This window comes from Desmodus rotundus, chromosome 1, assembly GCF_022682495.2.
Source record: "Desmodus rotundus isolate HL8 chromosome 1, HLdesRot8A.1, whole genome shotgun sequence".
In the NCBI taxonomy this organism is placed as follows: Eukaryota; Metazoa; Chordata; class Mammalia; order Chiroptera; family Phyllostomidae; genus Desmodus; species Desmodus rotundus.
In genome coordinates, this window is record NC_071387.1 from 74,833,747 (window position 1) to 74,850,648 (window position 16,902).

The 16,902-nt window shown below is 38.5% G+C and overlaps 1 protein-coding gene and 1 pseudogene across 5 annotated transcripts in view; one reads left to right on the forward strand and one right to left on the reverse strand.

Annotated features, from left to right (window-relative positions):
* Positions 1-15,100, forward strand: part of LOC128779263 (tigger transposable element-derived protein 1-like) — a 46,368-nt pseudogene extending 31,268 nt beyond the window's left edge.
* The window catches only part of LINGO2 (leucine rich repeat and Ig domain containing 2), a 1,230,686-nt gene extending 1,214,080 nt beyond the window's left edge, over positions 1-16,606 (reverse strand). For 3 of the 5 annotated variants that reach the window (XM_071221630.1, XM_071221629.1, XM_045193700.3), the window contains exons 1-2: positions 16,523-16,606; positions 15,532-16,145 (exon numbers count right to left, since the gene is read on the reverse strand). The gene's annotated coding sequence lies outside the window, so the exon portion shown is untranslated. The other 2 variants (XM_045193701.3, XM_045193702.3) reach the window with 2 other exon arrangements.
* Between the last annotated feature and the right edge of the window lie 296 nt (positions 16,607-16,902).

Below are 16,902 nucleotides of genomic sequence, written 5' to 3' on the forward strand. Positions count from 1 at the left end.
AAGCCCCAGAAGGCTTCATATTACTTATTACGTAAGTAATCGATCTGAAAGATTGATTCACTAAGTGTGTTAGCCAGAGCAATCTTTTGGAATAAATGTACAGTGACTGACAGCATCAGTTTAGTAGAGGTCCTCCTACAATGGCAAAAATAAATACATTTTGCTTAATACTCTTCAGTAAGTTCCACTTAGCAATACTTACAGAAACATCAAAGAGCTTTAATGAGCAATGAGTGAATTTATACTATTTATGAATAGTACCATATTGATTTTAACAACAAAACGTTGCCAGAGCTTCCCATAAATCATTTTTGTGATTCCTCCAGAGAGGCCGTGACTCTGTAGTTGTAGGCAAATATACTTTTAATTCACTTTATGAATGGCTCTAGGAATAATGAATGACTCACACTATGCTCTAATAATCTTCTGGAGCATACCCAACACAATACTCTTAGAACAGGTGTTAAATGAGACACTTTCTGTGAGGGCTTTGGTTAAAATTCCGAAGCCAAGAACCAGGTAAAAGGTGACAAGCATCCCCCCCTCCCCCGTTTGAAATGGAAGTGTTAGGTCATCAATGCAGAACTTGTAAAATAATTCTCCAAAAACAGTTTTTGTGAGCCAACTGTCCTTGAAGTTTAAGTGGTCAAAAAGGTTGGAAACAAGATAGAAAAAAAATGAGTTGGTGATATGCTATAAATCCCACCACCACCTTCTCACTTTATACTTTGAAGAAGCTTTAAGAAAAGTACCTCAAAAGATGGAAATGTTTACACTGACGCTTAGGGTCATAATAGGTAATGTCTGATATGCACCTTAGAGCATGCTGTTGGAAGACCTTTGTTGTAGGGTATGTTCCAGGGGATTAGTGCATAGTTTATGTCATTCAATAATTTTTAAGCCATTCATAAGTTGAATTAAAAGTTAAAGGCCAGCCTTGGCCAGCTGGCTCAGGTGTTGGAACATCATCCCACACACTAAAATGTTGCAGGTTCCATTCCCAGTCAGGGCACAAACCTAGGCTGCAGACTCGATCCCTGGTGGGGAGGCATTCGGGAGGTGGCAGATTGATGTCTCTCTCCCTTCCTCTCTCTCTAAAATCAATGAACATATCCTCAAATGAGGATTTTTTTTAAAAAAGAAAGGCTATGGTTTGGAATTGGCAGAGGAAAGAGAGGTGCTCACTACAGTTTCCCTGGGAAAGATTATGTAAATTTCTGGAAAATCAGAGGTAGGTAACTTAGAGCTTGCTTAGAAACATTTGAAATAAATCCTGTCTAAGAAGAATGCACAGAGGGATGGAGTACCCCTAATAGAGGGAATATATTTCCAGACTTCCAGGAAGTAGGGGAGAAATATTATGCATCTAGGCTGAAAGAAATGCATTTTCTGTGTCATAGAAAACATAGCCAAACTATCCCTTTAGGCACCTCTGAGACACCCACATATCTTTTTGTTTCAATAGTTAGCTCGTGCTGCTGTAACAAACAATCCCTTCATTTTAGTAACTTAAAACCACAAAGATTAGAGGTTTTTTTGTTTGCTTTTTGCTTTTTGGGTTTTTTGGCTTCACCTGGTAAGGTGGTTGTAGAGCAGCAGTAGACAGAGAGGCTGGCTCTCTTCTGAAGTTTTAAGCTTTCAGGCTGATGGAACAGCCACCTCTTGATTGCAGTGTCAGAAGGAAAAGAAAGGTCTCTAGAGACTGTCAAACCAGCTCAGTCTATCAGGGACACTTGTCACTTCTGCTCATAAATCTTAGAACTGGTCCTATGGTCTCACCCAACCATAGAAAGCCAGCAAGTTCAAACCCACCATGTGCTCAGGATGCACAGAAATTTCTGGTGAGTAACAGTCATGTCTACTACACCATTCTAAGGCAAAATGCAGAGTCCACCAAATGCAGAGGAAGCTTATTCAAGGTTAAATGAACATCAATCAAGTCAGACCTCACCTTTACTTCTACTTTTCTGAGATTCAACTCAGAAGCAGCCAGCGGCAGCTATTTGAACAGGACATAAAGCAAGGTGGCAATTTGGGGAAACAGAGGAAAGGCTGACCAACCCCCCTTTTCTCCATGAAAAGTGGCCAGCATAAAACTGGAGGGAACTAAGGTAGGGGGAAACTTTAGATTTATTATTAAATTATAATGTTAAATGAATGGGATATTTTAGAAATGAGACTATTCACATTATTAGAAGTGATCACAGATTTTCTAATAGTGAGTAAAAAATATATGAAGCCTATCTGAGATTTTATTCATGATCAAGAAAAGGATTAACTCCCCTGAGCAGGTTTGAATGGAGAGTAGTAGATGCAAAGGGAATAAACACCTCTTTGCTTAAATAAGAAACTGCTAGGTAAATGCAGTTTGAGTGAATGGTAATATCAGAAAAAAATGAAAGAAAAAAAAAACCTTCTGTGTGAGTCCAAATAAAAACAAAACTATTCAAAATGCCTTTAAAAACCAGAGGAAAATATCACACATAACCAAGAGAATCTCAGAAGCATTAAGATAAAAAGCTATTATAAAAATGCACAAAAAGTCTAGAATTCAGGTTAAAATACGGTGGAGTTTTTCCCAGACACATGAAACCAAATTAAAGATAAAAATGCTGTGAGAATCTGACTTGAGTAAAAAACACCTAAGAAAATGCTCCATCACAGCAAAATGAATGGCAGAAAATCTGATTATACTCTGTAACATTGGCCAAATAGGAATGCTGGGCAGAGACGAAAAACATAATTTATTTCCAACAAACTAGATTTAGGCATAGAGCGATAACCCCTTATACCATCAAAGCACATTAATAGTGGATCTCCCGGAAGCAAACTACCATTAAATCAGTAACTATTTGTTCTTTGAATTTCTCTCTGTCAGTGATCTAGAAACTATCAAATAAGAAAATGTGAGAAAATAGGATACATATGTTTGAAGTGGTCAAATATTCCAAATAAAAAGAAGTGAGAACTGATTGTTTTATGCAAATCTGCTATAAATGGGAGAGATTGTAAAAATCAGAGCTTAGGCAGAGCCAAAGTAGTTGCTCAACTATCTTCAAATTGTAAATGACTAATGAAATGTATCAGCTGATCCATCTATAATGAGGTCTTTAAACTGCAATTGTCTGATCTGTATTGCAACCCTAGTTTCATAATCTATAAAATAAAACTTACAGGATTTGAAAATTTGAGGAAACTATGTTACAAAAAGGCAATAAAAATCCCATAGAAAGAAATTAATTCTAGTTGATTGGTTTTGTTTTCACTTTTCTGTGCAAATCCCCCACTTCATTTCAAAAAGTGATGCGCATTACTGCACTTGAGATTATCTTATCAGTGGCTTTTTATTATCTATTTAATACAGGAATGACTTCATTGGTACAGGTACTGAGTATACAAGTTTATTTCACTCACTTTCTATTCTATTACCACAAGCTCCATGTAAGATGTACAGGGCAGAAAATGTTATCACACCTATTTAATATCAGAAAGCTAACACTTCATGAAATCAAGAGATTGCTCAAGGCCTAATAATTAGCAGTCAATGGCAGAGTCAGGATTTCAAATCCAATGTTTAAACTTTTACTCATTGCATGCTATCTCCTACACCAACTGGAAATAGTATTAGCAATGGTTTTGGATATAATTTTAAATTAAGTGTTCTAAAAATCACATTTCATTTCAAAAAATAGTTAATAAGAACTGACTATACATTCTAGAATATTAAAAAAAAACAATGACAAATAAGGTGTTATTTTTACCCTCAAGGACCACAAGGTTTGGAAAGATAAACCAGACAGTGAGCAAAAGTAGTAATATATTTTTTAAAATATATATATAACAACAAAAGCTTGCAAAAGTAGATAGACTGTACTTTGTCCAGAGATTCTGGAATGGTTTATTGAGAATATGATACTAGGTTAGTTTTTAAAGGATGATGGAAGTTTGCCTGAATAATATGGAAACATTATTTCAGTTGAGGGGACTTCAGTGTACAAAGACTTGCAGATGTATAAAAACTGAAATGGTTTCACCAATAAGTACTAGATTATTTAACTTTTAAATACTATTTCCAACATTCAAATCTTTGTACAAATTAATTAAATTCATTAGCACTTTATTCTTATAAATCAATCAGTATATGTGATATCTATATTCTTTTTCTCCCCCACAAGGAGAACTAAATGGAAAGATGAATGATTATCCCTCCAAAATGCAAAGAACTTCTCCCTGGTTTTCTACCATTACTAGCAACAAAACATCTGATTATTAACCATAAAGCTGTAATTTTAAATGATTAATTTCTACTATATCAAACTGCATATTCTTTCTTCAACTTTACATTAACATAATCATCGAACCTTCTTTTCTGAGCCTGATAGTACTGCTTTTAGCTTTACTCCCATAATCCCTCTAAAAATCCATAGTAGGTGCACCTATAAATGAACAGGAGCAGAAGCTCCAGATCCAACAGGACAGCCATGCCATCTACCTATTTTCAGCCATCACCCAGACCCAGGTACTTTTCTAGGTGATATAAGCACCTATAAATAATATGCAGAATTTATTTCATTTCATATTTCATATTAACTTCATCAATTTTATTTATACATAAATTGTGATGAATGACAAAATACTTCATTTTTAATGCTGTTTATAGTTTCTCTGCCAAAGATATATTCTTATGGAAAGTTCATGAGGTGCCCTGTGAGAATTTTGAATATAGAAATCACCTACAATATGTTTCTTTCCCAATTTTAGCATCTACTAAAATAACATCACTAATATATGAACACGTTCTAGAATGTTATCCAGTTATCTCAATCAAAAAGTTCTTTAGGAAAGAATGTACAGTAGGGTGCCATCAATCTAATTTAGCTAGGTAGAATGTATTTATGGAAAACAATGAAAAATATTAATTAGGTCATGTACAGACACATGAAATAATCTGCTACGGACTCCAGGGATTAAGGACAGCCACTTGAAGGGGGTAAACAACCACTTGAAGGGGGTGTGTTGGAAGGTATATAGCCACGACATGGGTAAATGGACTAGATGGTGAAGGACACACATGGGAAAGATCCAAGGGAAGAACCTCTGTGCTGCATATATCTGATAGTATCCTCTTGTCCACACAAGCTGGCTATTTGATATTGCTTTCCCAACTTTGACACAGATGTAATCTGTTATCAGCCTCTACCAGGAATCCAATCACATTGTCACTAAGGCTTATGTGATTCTGCAATCACAGGAGGCAGTGACATTGCATGAAGTACAATATAATATTATACTTGAAAACTTCCGTTTGACATTTATCCTTTCAAGGCTATTCTGGTCTCTCTGACCACTTAATCCTCTTGTCTTTTACCCACACAGTACTCAGTCTCATTCTCTCAGTTCCTGTGCAATGTGGCTTCCTACTTGGTCAAAGTCTTGGGTAAAAGGGAGCTCCAGGAAACCTTTTCACTTTGTAAACTATGCATGTCTCTAACAGTAAGTGATTTTATGGTTTGAATGTTTTAGTTTTATCATCAGAAAAAAATGGAAAAGAAATTAAAAAGTAGATATGTAGAAAAGGGATTCAGTTAAATTAAATAAATGGATAATGATTTGCATTAAGCAACTATGAACTCCTAGTACTTAGGATGATGCACTTGTTCATAAAGAATTCTAAACAATGCCAGTGATGATATGGCAATTATTCCAAATGAGAAAAGAGCATAACAATACAAGAAAAAATAGTGTGGTAGGGAAGTATAGTGTGTATTCCTTGGAAAGTTGATGGATGAGTTAATGAATACAAAGGGGAAAATGGTGAAGTAGGAAAGAAGAATATTTGGGTTAATCTATTATTTAAAAAGATGTCCTCTGCTGAGTGCTTACTAGGCACAGGACACCTCTTAGACAGATCTTCCTGTCCCTCTCCCAACCCTCATGGGTAAATACAAGACATTCTACTTAGTTTCTTATGTGTCTGTAACACAAATTCTCAATATATATTTAGTTGCTGTCAGTTGATTGTAAGTTCTTTCCCAAATTACCCTGTAAATCTTCAAAGGCAAGATAATTTCTGACCCCTCCCCACAAATACTTTATTACCCAGAGCCTATCCTAGTGCTTAAAATAAATCTGTGTATCATTGACTAAGTTATTGTTCTACAACCACGTTTTCTCCACAATGTACCTTAGAGATCTTACCATGATGGTATTTAAAGAACTACAACATTCCATCTACCTTCTTACTAAACAAGTAACATAGAAATCATTTTGTGAGTACTTTAAAGCTTATTTAATTATAATCCTATGGGATATATAGATTTTTTTAATTTTTCAACAAATACATGTTTATTTTTTAATTATTTTATTGTTGTTCAAGTACAGTTGTAATTAATACATGTTTAAACAGTTTGGCTTCCTCCTTTACAATCTGTCTGCATTTTGGAGTTGTTTTCTTGCCTTACTTCATTGGCTAACATTTTCATTACAATGTTGAGTAGAAGTGATGAGAGCGGACATTCTTGCCTTGTCCCTAAGATTAGAGGGAAAGCATTTGGTCTTTCACCATTAAGTATTATATCAGCCATGCACTTTAACACAGATGTTCTATGTGAAGCTGAGGTCCCTTATTCTCACAGAATATTTGCTAAGAGTATTTTTAATCAAGAATGAGTGTTGGATGTTCTCAAATACTTTTTGCAGCATCTACTGAGATGATCACATAGTTTTTCTTTTTAACTCTGTTAATACAGTGACCTACTGCTTAAGCATATGCTTATAGATTGCAATTATACTGATTAATTTTCTAATGTGAAACCAACATTGCATTTCTGGAATTAATCCAGCTTGGTCATATGCATTATCTGTGTATGTATTGTTGATATATATTGCTAAATTTTGTTAATACTGTTTATGTTCATAAAGGAAATTGGTCTCCAGTTTTCTATTTTCATAATGACATTTTTTGGTGCTGGTATCAGGGTTATACTGGTCTCAGAGGATAGGTTTGGAAGTGTTCCCTCCTCTACAGTTTCCTGAAAAAGAGTGGATATATATGGTATTATTCTTCCTTAAATGCTGAGGAAATTTTACTAGTGAGTTCAATTGTGCCTGAGGCTTACTTTGTTGGAAGTCTTTAGGATATTTTTTTTAAGTTGTGGTATTTTTATCAGCTGTATTGAGATACATAAAGTGTACTCATTTATGCAAACAATTAAGTGATTTTTAGTAAATTTACGGATTTATACAACCTCACCACACCCGATCACAGAACAGTTGCATCATCCTCAGGGAATCCTTGTCCCACTCGCAGTCACTCACCATCCCCACTTCCAGTGCCCGACAAACACCAATCTACTTTCAAATTCTGTAGATTTGTTTTCTGAACATTTTATATAAATGGAAGTATATAATACGTAGACTTTGTATCTAACTTCTTTCATTCAGCATAATATTTCTGAGGCTTTATTCATGCTGTAGCATGTATCAGTATTTCATGCATTTCCATTGCTGAGTATTATTGCAAGGTAGGGATATAGTTTATTTTGTTTGTCTATTATTCACCAGTTCATTTGGCATAAAAAGGGTTTAACTATAAATACAGTTCCTTTGAAAGACATGAAACCATTCAGGTTGTACATTTCTTTTTGTTAGTACATCAAATGTCTTCGAAGATTCAGAAGAGCATTTCTGAGGATAAATTCCTAGAAAAGGAACTATGAAGACAATTATTTTGAACATTTATAATAGATGTATTAAAAATAATAATTTAACTTTCACTCCAGATGTGTTGAACCAGTTTAACATGTCTTCAGTTACACACACACACACACACAGAGGATCTAGTACAAATAACACCCCTTTTTATCACAAACTCTTTATTACAAAATCATAGCATGTAATTCTGTCACATAATAATATCACACTCAAGCACACCATATGAAATTTTAGGTGAAATATTCAAATTAAAACTAGAGATTATTACACCCATATTATTACCCTACCAACCACACTCAAGCAGTCACTGCTTCTGCCAGTCCTGTGTGTGTGTGAATTCCCCAATCTATCCCCAGCACATGGGATCTATCAATGATTTCATCTTTGTCCCAACTCATCAGCAAGTCACTATTGCGTTCATTTGCATTGCTTCAAGTATTTGTAAGGTTATGTATTTATTGTTTATTTATGTTCCACTACATCAGCCAGTTTCTTTCCCTTTCATGAACCCCAGGGTAGTCTCACTGTACTCTATTTGGAATTGCCTGGGGACACAATCTTGTATCGTTATTTTATACAGATACATAACAAAATTTTTCTGAATTAGTTGATAGACTATTCTACTTCTTGTTAGCTTACCATCTACTTTTGTCTTTTCTGCAAGATCACAAGATTCTTAAGAACACGGACCAACTCACCTATATCATTATACCCTGACCATGATACAGAAAATCACTGTAACATCAACAAATAGTTGAGTATTAACTGATGTAAATTTAACTAATTGAGACCAAAGCTGCAGTTTAGCATTTATCCACAAATTAAACGGAAGGCAAATCAGAAAGAGAAACAATTTGCAATCTATAAGCATATGCTTAAGCAGTAGGTCACAATCAAAGACCTATCTTTACAAGGACTACGGGCTGCCTGTGTGCATATCACAGTAAATGTATATAAGGATACAGTATATAAAATATGAATGTGTATATGTATACATACATGAAATATATAATAAAATAATATATGTAACATACATTAAATACACGATATACAATAAAACATATTGTATATTATATAATAAAACAATACCTGATATATTAAATATATCAATATATGGTGGTATAGCAAAATCCAGTAAAAAATCATTAAGATAAAGGCTTTTTTCTCTTTGGCAAATGAAGCCCACCATTTCAAAATCAACATTTATTACAGGGCACTGTGTTGGCTCCCTTGGTATACCAGGAGCAGTACAGTTTTTATGCTGATTATTCCCCTTCATGCTGGCTACTAGATAGATCTCTTGCAGCTAACCACAGCTACATTGTAATAGAATGAGACTGTATGAAGACACAAAATCCTCTTATGCAGTCCAATTTAGAATCCATTTCAGAAACTCTCCAGTGCTGCACCAAGAAACTGAAATGTGCTGGGAAACTCAGATTTCAGCTTACATTTCTGTTACACTGAAATTTAGTAATGATTTTGTAAAGGGAATAATTATCACTTTATAGACAATCTGATCCTATGTTCTATTATACCCAGGTTTGCATTTAGTGTTATTAAGACTATTAGAAAAATGCTCTTAGTTTATATTGACAATGACACTAAAATTCTGGGGAAGAAAATAGTGTGTGACTTACCCATGAAATCAGTAAAGATAGCCTGCTCTTCATATTAACTAGTGAACACCTTTAGGAAAGCAACGGAATTTATTATAACCTCGAATCCTAGCAGACCTCATATGTTATCAAAAGAACACATAATTATTTCAATGGATCTTTTAAAATTTTATTAAAATTAATGAGTCATTTAATATCTACCATTTCCTTTTTTCTAACTCACCTGATGAAAATAACCTATAAATAATATAATTAGCAGCTAGGTCAGTAAAATAAAATAGGACAAATGGACTATCAGCATTCCTAGGCAAATTCTATTGTAAAATCTAAGATACCATATTCCTGGAGTGGAGTCTTGTGAATTCTTTACATATTTTGGAGATCAAACCTTTGTCCAAGGAATCATTGATAAATATATTTTCCCATACGGTTGTTTCCATTTTCATTTTGCTGATGTTTTCTTTAGCTGTTCAGAAGTTTTTTTTTATTTCGATGAAGTCCCATTTGTTTATTCTTTCCTTTATGTCCCTTGCTCTAGAACTCACAAGACTCCACTCCAGGAAGACAAACAACCCAACTAAAAAATGGGCAAAGAAGCTGAACAGATACTTCTCCAAGAAAGACATACAGAGGGCCCAGAGACATATGAAACATGCTCAGCATCACTAGCCATCAGAGAGATGCAAATTAAAACCACAATGAGATACCACTTCACACTGTTGAGAATGGCCATCATAAACAAATCAACAAACAACAAGTGCTGGAGAGGATGTGCAGAAAAGAGAACCCTAGTGCACTGTTGGTGGGAATGCAGACTGGTGCAGCCACTATGGAAAACAGTATAGAGTTTCCTCAGAAAACTAAAAATGGAACGCCTGTTGACCCAGCAATCCATTGCTGAGACCATATCCTAAGAATCCTGAAACACAAATTCAAAAGAACCTAGGCATCCCAATGGTCATAGCAGCACAATTTACAATAGCCAAGTGCTAGAAGCAACCTAAGTGCCCATCAGTAAGTGGATCAAAAAACTGTGGTGCATTTTACACAGTGTGAATGCGTAAATGGGTGGGAGGTGGGGATGGCTGAGGTGGGGGGGGGAGTGGTGGGGGAAACTGGAGACAACTGTACTGGAACAACAATAAAAAAAATAAAAAACTAAGATATTGTCCTACTTTTGTGTACAACTTCACAAATTAGACCACTACATTAACATTTCACAAGCTTTATATTTTTTAAGTGTTTAAAGATATTGGGTAACTGACCTGATGAAATTAATGGCAATTGCTATTTTTGTCATAATAAGTTTTCACAAGAAGAAGAAATATGTAGATTGTTTAAACAATGGGGGGACTGAATTTAAACTTTATTATTGAAAAACATTTCACTCTTTTTTTCCTTTTTTCCTCTTCTTCATCATCGCAACTCTAAAAACAGCTCAAATGCCCATGTATATATACTTCTATGCCTCACACAATAAGCATCACACAATTTGTACTATATTAGTAGCTTTTAGAAAATCACCTCACATAGGTATATGTTAATTTAAATCTTTCTTTCATGACACTTGGTAATAGTTCCATCAGAAGAAAATCCTCTTATCAAAATCTATGTTCCAGAAGTTTTATAGGTATTCTTTAAATGTATTTAATATACTCCTCTGTAAAGTGTTATGATGCCTGACATATACTTGGTTGGCAACTGAAAGACTTTTCTTTTTCCAAAGCTTAAATCCAGGTTTGGTCAAATTTTAAGCATAAGAAAGGAGTGGGTAGACATTAAATGTCCCATTTTACATTACTCAACACTGAGCCTAAGAGAAATAAGAGAGAACTTTTCAAAAGTGACACCATTAGTCATTAGACAACAGTAGTATCCACGTTTTTTGCTACCCAGTTCAGTTCTTTTTCTACTTATTCATGCTGCCTTCCAGTGGGAATGAATTAGTTTCTCTTGGGAGATTTTTGGACACTAGATTTTCTCTCTGAGGACATTTAAGGACCATTCAGCAATTGTATTTTCTTGAGTAATATTTAAAAAGTTTTTATATTTACTAAACACTTAGAGTTAAGGATTTCCTAAAATGGGTTACTAATTTCTGAACAGTTCCACACTGACAAGTGTGGCTCAGCTATTTGTGTAATATGAACACTTCAGATTTGATTATTTTGACTATTTTGCACATGGAGAGTGTATTAACTACATAGAAATAAGTCACTCAAAGTGCAAATGTACCGTATTTCAAGGCAGTCCGTCTTCTCCAGGGACTGCTCCCCATGCACGTGTGCCTGCCAGAAACAAGCCAGTGGAGTTGCATGGAGACACAGCAGGCCTCACCACGTAAGACGTAAAAATCAACTGATAGCTTATATTTCCTAAAGAATCAACCCCACTTTCTCATGGGCTTCTTCTGTATAAAATTGTTAAATAAATAAAACAATCAATATTTTAAGAGTACCTTCCATTTAAAATTAAATTATAGAATGATAATTATAAAATAACTAACTATATAGGGTGGGGCAAATAGGTTTACAGTTGTCTGTATTGAAAATAATACAAGAATAAACTCTATTTCACATATTCACAAATGTAAACCCACTTTTTCCCCACCCTGTATATTGCCACAAATTTCTTTCTGAAGGGACTATTTTAACCAAAAGTGAGAGAGAAAAAAATAAGGGAAGTAAGTAGGAGAGGGTAGGGGAATATGGAAGGAAAGAATGAAAGAAAGAAAAGGAAGGATGGAAAAAATCATAGCAAAAGATTTTTTTAACATAAAAAATAGTTGCTGAAGGAAGAAATCATACATGCAGTTAGATGGGTAAACCTTTTGCTTGTTATTTAACCTGTGTCTCCTATTCTTTTATTATTAAACAACATTTTTAAGCTCAATTGATTTTCCTTATTAAATATCTTTTTTAATCTCAATTGATTTTCTTCCAGGAAATAAAATCTTGTATGACTAAATAGTTCTTAAGTTGTTAGCACCAATATAACTCCTAAACCGTGCATAGAAGGGGCTGGGTGACATATTTCCTCATCAAAATCATAAATGAATTATTTAGAGGCTAAGGGCTACAACAAAGAGTGAAATACCCATGTAAATGCAGAAAACTGATATATTTTTTTTAAATCTAGCATTCTGTCTATGAGAAAATGCAACTAAATTGAAGAATCAGTAACTGACAAGCCTTTTTGCATGTAATGACCTCCTCTCCTTGTACTACAGGAAAACATTTCCACCTAGAGTCCTTTCACAGAATATCTAGAGACCAAATGAAATCAACCATAATGACTATCAGATCCGCAAAAATAATCAGTTTTTAGTTGAAGCATCAAGCCAATTAATTGGCGAAAATGTCCTGTCACGTCTGATTCTTGACATGAAGTTTCAGAAAGACTCAAAGGTTTCCAGGTCCATGGCAATCCTGGAACATCCCAATGTCTGGCCTCCTTTAAAATCACTTTTATTAGAGAAAAATTCTTTAGACATCTAAGTCCTAAAACTGAATTTGAGGTTACAAACCAGCCTCACTAGTTTGATTCAATTAACTGTCAAGAATCACAGTATCTCCTATGTATCATATACACAGATTCTTTCAGAAAAAAAAAATTGAGCCCCTATGTATATCTTGGTTACTTTATTTTGATAAATAATTTGTGCTATACATGCAGATAACTATACTTATACAATTAACTTATTTTGTCACATAATAAATATTTTAAAACAGCATATTTTAAGAATATAAACCATCCTTTTTGGGATTTAGCAAGGTATTTATTCTTGCCTTCTACACAGGGTTTATGCAATGTAATAACTGATGACAAACTTTATATAAATCTTCCTGGAAATCATGTTAGGTGTTATTCTGAAATGAAAAACATCAGTAACTTGGCGTGACTCCAGTTCCACTAAGTTACATGTATTATATAACATTAGCTTACATATTTACCTTATCAAATACAGTAGATGGCCTACATATAAGTGATAATCAAACCACTTCAGTCATCATCAATACACAACCCGTCCCATTTAAATTTTTAGGGCAAAACACCTGACACAAAATATTTGACTGGTTTTCAGCAGGAAGTGCTTCATTTTTTTTTCCCTGCCTCATACTCTTAACTGTATTGGAAGTAATGCACACTACTGGATGAGGATGATAGTGCATTGAAGAATAGCCCTTTCTTTTGAAATGTTAAGCATCACTTTCCATATCTGAAAAATATTGTTCACTCTTTCAGTATGTGGTCCAATATTTCCCAAATGCTGGATCTTGGCTTTTATTCAGTATTCCTAGAATATTCCATGTACAATCATATTTCCTGTCTTCTTCAGTATTATTCTGCAGGAGGTTTAATATCACAAGTCCTGCTTGTTAGCAGCCACCTTTAGAGGACTCTAAAATTTCAATACTGAGCCGTGCAAAATGACCACATACGGTATTCACTAACACAACACATCAAGAAAAAAAAAATGCCAGCTGCCTGACAGATATGGTGTAATCACACCAAACACACAAAATATCCACTTGGTTTTTTGTTTGTTTGGGGGTTTTTTGTTTGTTTTTTGTTTGTTTTTTGTGGGTTTTTTTTTTTGTTTTAGACACAGTCATCAAACATATTCAGTGTGTCCACTGGTGCCCAATACCTAGCAGAAATGACTTTTGTTAGTAGGTTTGAGCAAGGATTATGTCAAACACTGTGTGAAATGTGAAATGAATCAGACTTCATCAAATAATCTGAACTCCAAGGCTATTACCCAGCACTCCCCCTGGTTGCCTCCCCCCCCCCCCCCAATGCACACACAAGCTTAACTTCACCCTCTTTCCCGGCCTGACGTTCTGGCAAAGACTTCCTTCTCTTTATCTCTCTCCAAGTCTTTCAGCCTTTACTCTGTTCTCAGATCCAATCCCTTGGGAAAGGAAATCAGTAAAACCCTCAATGGTAAGACTTCACCATCAGGTGAAAAAGAAGGGGAGAAAAAGAAGAGGGTGTGGTACTCTTTCCTCCACCACACCCCACCCATTGAGCCCTGCACTCCAATCCACTGCGGCTCAGGGGAGCACAGCAGGTCCCCTGGCTCACCTTCGAGCAGCCTGGCCCAAACGCCAGCCATCAGGCACTTTGCAGAAAACTTCCCTTAAAACCAGCAAATATTCTGGGGAAGCGGGCGAAATAAAGGATTAGTTCAAATATATATTGCACGGAGCTCCACGGAACAAGACTGAAAGGCACCTCTAGATACAGACCCCACAGACCCGCACCCTCCACTCCTGATCACCTTTGGTAATTGGTTGAGAATTTACAGAAACTGCCGGGGTTAGGCAGGGGAGGGGGACGTGAAGAACGAAGACATTACCTCCTGGGACTGCCTTCAGGGCGCCGGCCAGGATCACGTCCCCAAAGTGGCTCCGGCTCACGTCACAGCTTTTCCGAGCTCAGCCTGCATTCGGACCCGCGTCCCCGCAGCTCTGCGCGCAGCCAGGAGGCTAGCCGGGACTCCGGCTCAGGTCCACGGCCGCAGCCCTGCTCGCCTCCCTCCGCCGCGCCGGCTCCGCCACCCCGCGGGCACGCAGCTCCCCGCGCTCGCCCTCCGCCTACCCGCGCCCCCACACCCACCGCCCCGCGGTGCCCACTGGGAGCCTCTAGCGGAAACGAGAGGAATCGCAACAGACTTGCGGCGCCCGGGCTCCGACGCCGACTGCTTGGAGCCAGCCAGGCGGCTGCTCGGACTTCTTCGCTCGCTCCCCAATCCCCGCGCCTGATGCCGCCACCGCTGCCACCTGCCCACCTGCGCCGGGCTCACCTGCCCCCGCGTCCGAGAGGCGCTAGCGTGCCCACAGCGCTCTACGACAACGAGGGCGTGGGTATGCTGCGCTAAAGAAAAAAATATCTGGTAGGAAGAATACACACAAATGCACGTTGTAAATCAGACTGGACAGACGACCCAGCTCCGTACCTCTTTCCGAAAAGCTTCCAAAAAGTGTATGGTCAGGACACTTCCTCGTGCCTGCTGCCCCCCACATGGGCACTGGCCGCCCCGGCTACTCCTGTATTTGCCCGCCCCCAGACATTCTCTCGGTGACGCCCAGAGATATCCTAACTTGGCCTAACCGCTCCCTCCATCCCCTCGCCAACATGTATTTAAGTTATTCTTCTTCCTGACAATTCAGGCAGTGGTTTTGCTGCTTCTTACCTTGAGATGCTGTTAATTCTCCTTTCTGTCCTTAAAATCCCAAGCCAAGGCTGCGACGCACACAAGTCCAGAGGCTTTTTCTTGACTCTCTCTCCCTGAGCTCTACCGGCTTTTCCTTCCAAGGGGATCAGGAGGGGATGGCGGTTTGAAGCTCTTGCACTGGCAGCGCCTACAAATCTTCACGCCCGTAGTAACGGACACGGGACAACCTTCCTGGCAGCCAGCCCCTCCTCGGTCAACTTGGCTTTCTATTTCATTTTCTTTAACCCCGCAGGCCCATCATCAGTCAATTCCAGGGCATCGGTCAGAAGAGAAGCGGATGTTCTCAGTTGTGGCCGCTCCTGTCTCTTTTAATAATACCCCACCCCACCCCTTTCTCCCTTTAATTTGGAAAATCTACTCTCTGCTCGGATCAGGTGGGGACAAGGCGGAAAGATGCTGTAAGAAGAGCCAGTCCGAGGCACAGCTTCAGAAACCCATATCCCTGGGTAGCCCTTTGCCAAGGTGTCTGCGCTGAGGAAACTTTGAGCTTAGGCTGCTGCGGCCGAGCGGGGCTGGGCGGGCGGCGAGTGCCGGGTTACCAGCGCCAGGTGAGGAGGCTTGCGAGGAGGTGGCTGCAAAGAGGAGGGACACCAGTCAGGCGGCGGGTGGCGGGCAGCTAGGTCCCGGTGGCCAGGCTCTGCGCGCTGGCTGCGCACACACGCACACACACACAGGCGCGCACACACGCGGGAACGCGCAGCAACACCCGCACGCTCAGCCCCGCGCCGGCCTCCCCAGACCACGGGAGAGCAGGAAGGCGGGAGACGCAAAGCGGGGCAGGAGTTACAAGGATGCAGAAGACCAGGGGACTGACCACTCCTCACTAGTTATCGGATTGTTGCTGGCAGGCAGTTGCTCGCGGCAAGCCCTCCAGCCCGTTCGGCCGCCTCCCGGGTCCCTGCCGTCTCAGGCATCTAGACTCTCCGGCCCTTTCCTGGAGGCCAGTTACCTTGATTTAGGACGGCAGACTGGAGGCGAACCCGGTCCCCAGATCCACCCTCCAGAACCACTTCCGCCCCCCTCTCGCCAGCTTTGAAGTGGTTGCAGCTGCAAGCCCGGGAGTTCCAAAGGGCTCCCCGAGGTCCTTCGAATAGAGGAGCCCACACCCTGTTCCCTGGACGGAATGCCCTCTCATCCCGCCTTTCCTGCCCGTTCCCTCACACACGTCCCTAAGAAGCTCCTGAGGCTCGCGTAGATCTTTGTGAAAGAAACAGCCTAGGGCTGTTTCACTTTACTTTGTGAAAGTAAAGCCTAGCTTTTGGAACAGGTCTTAATTTAGGGTCTACGCTTATACTGTAAACTGGACGGTAGCAGGTGAAAGACTCGGCT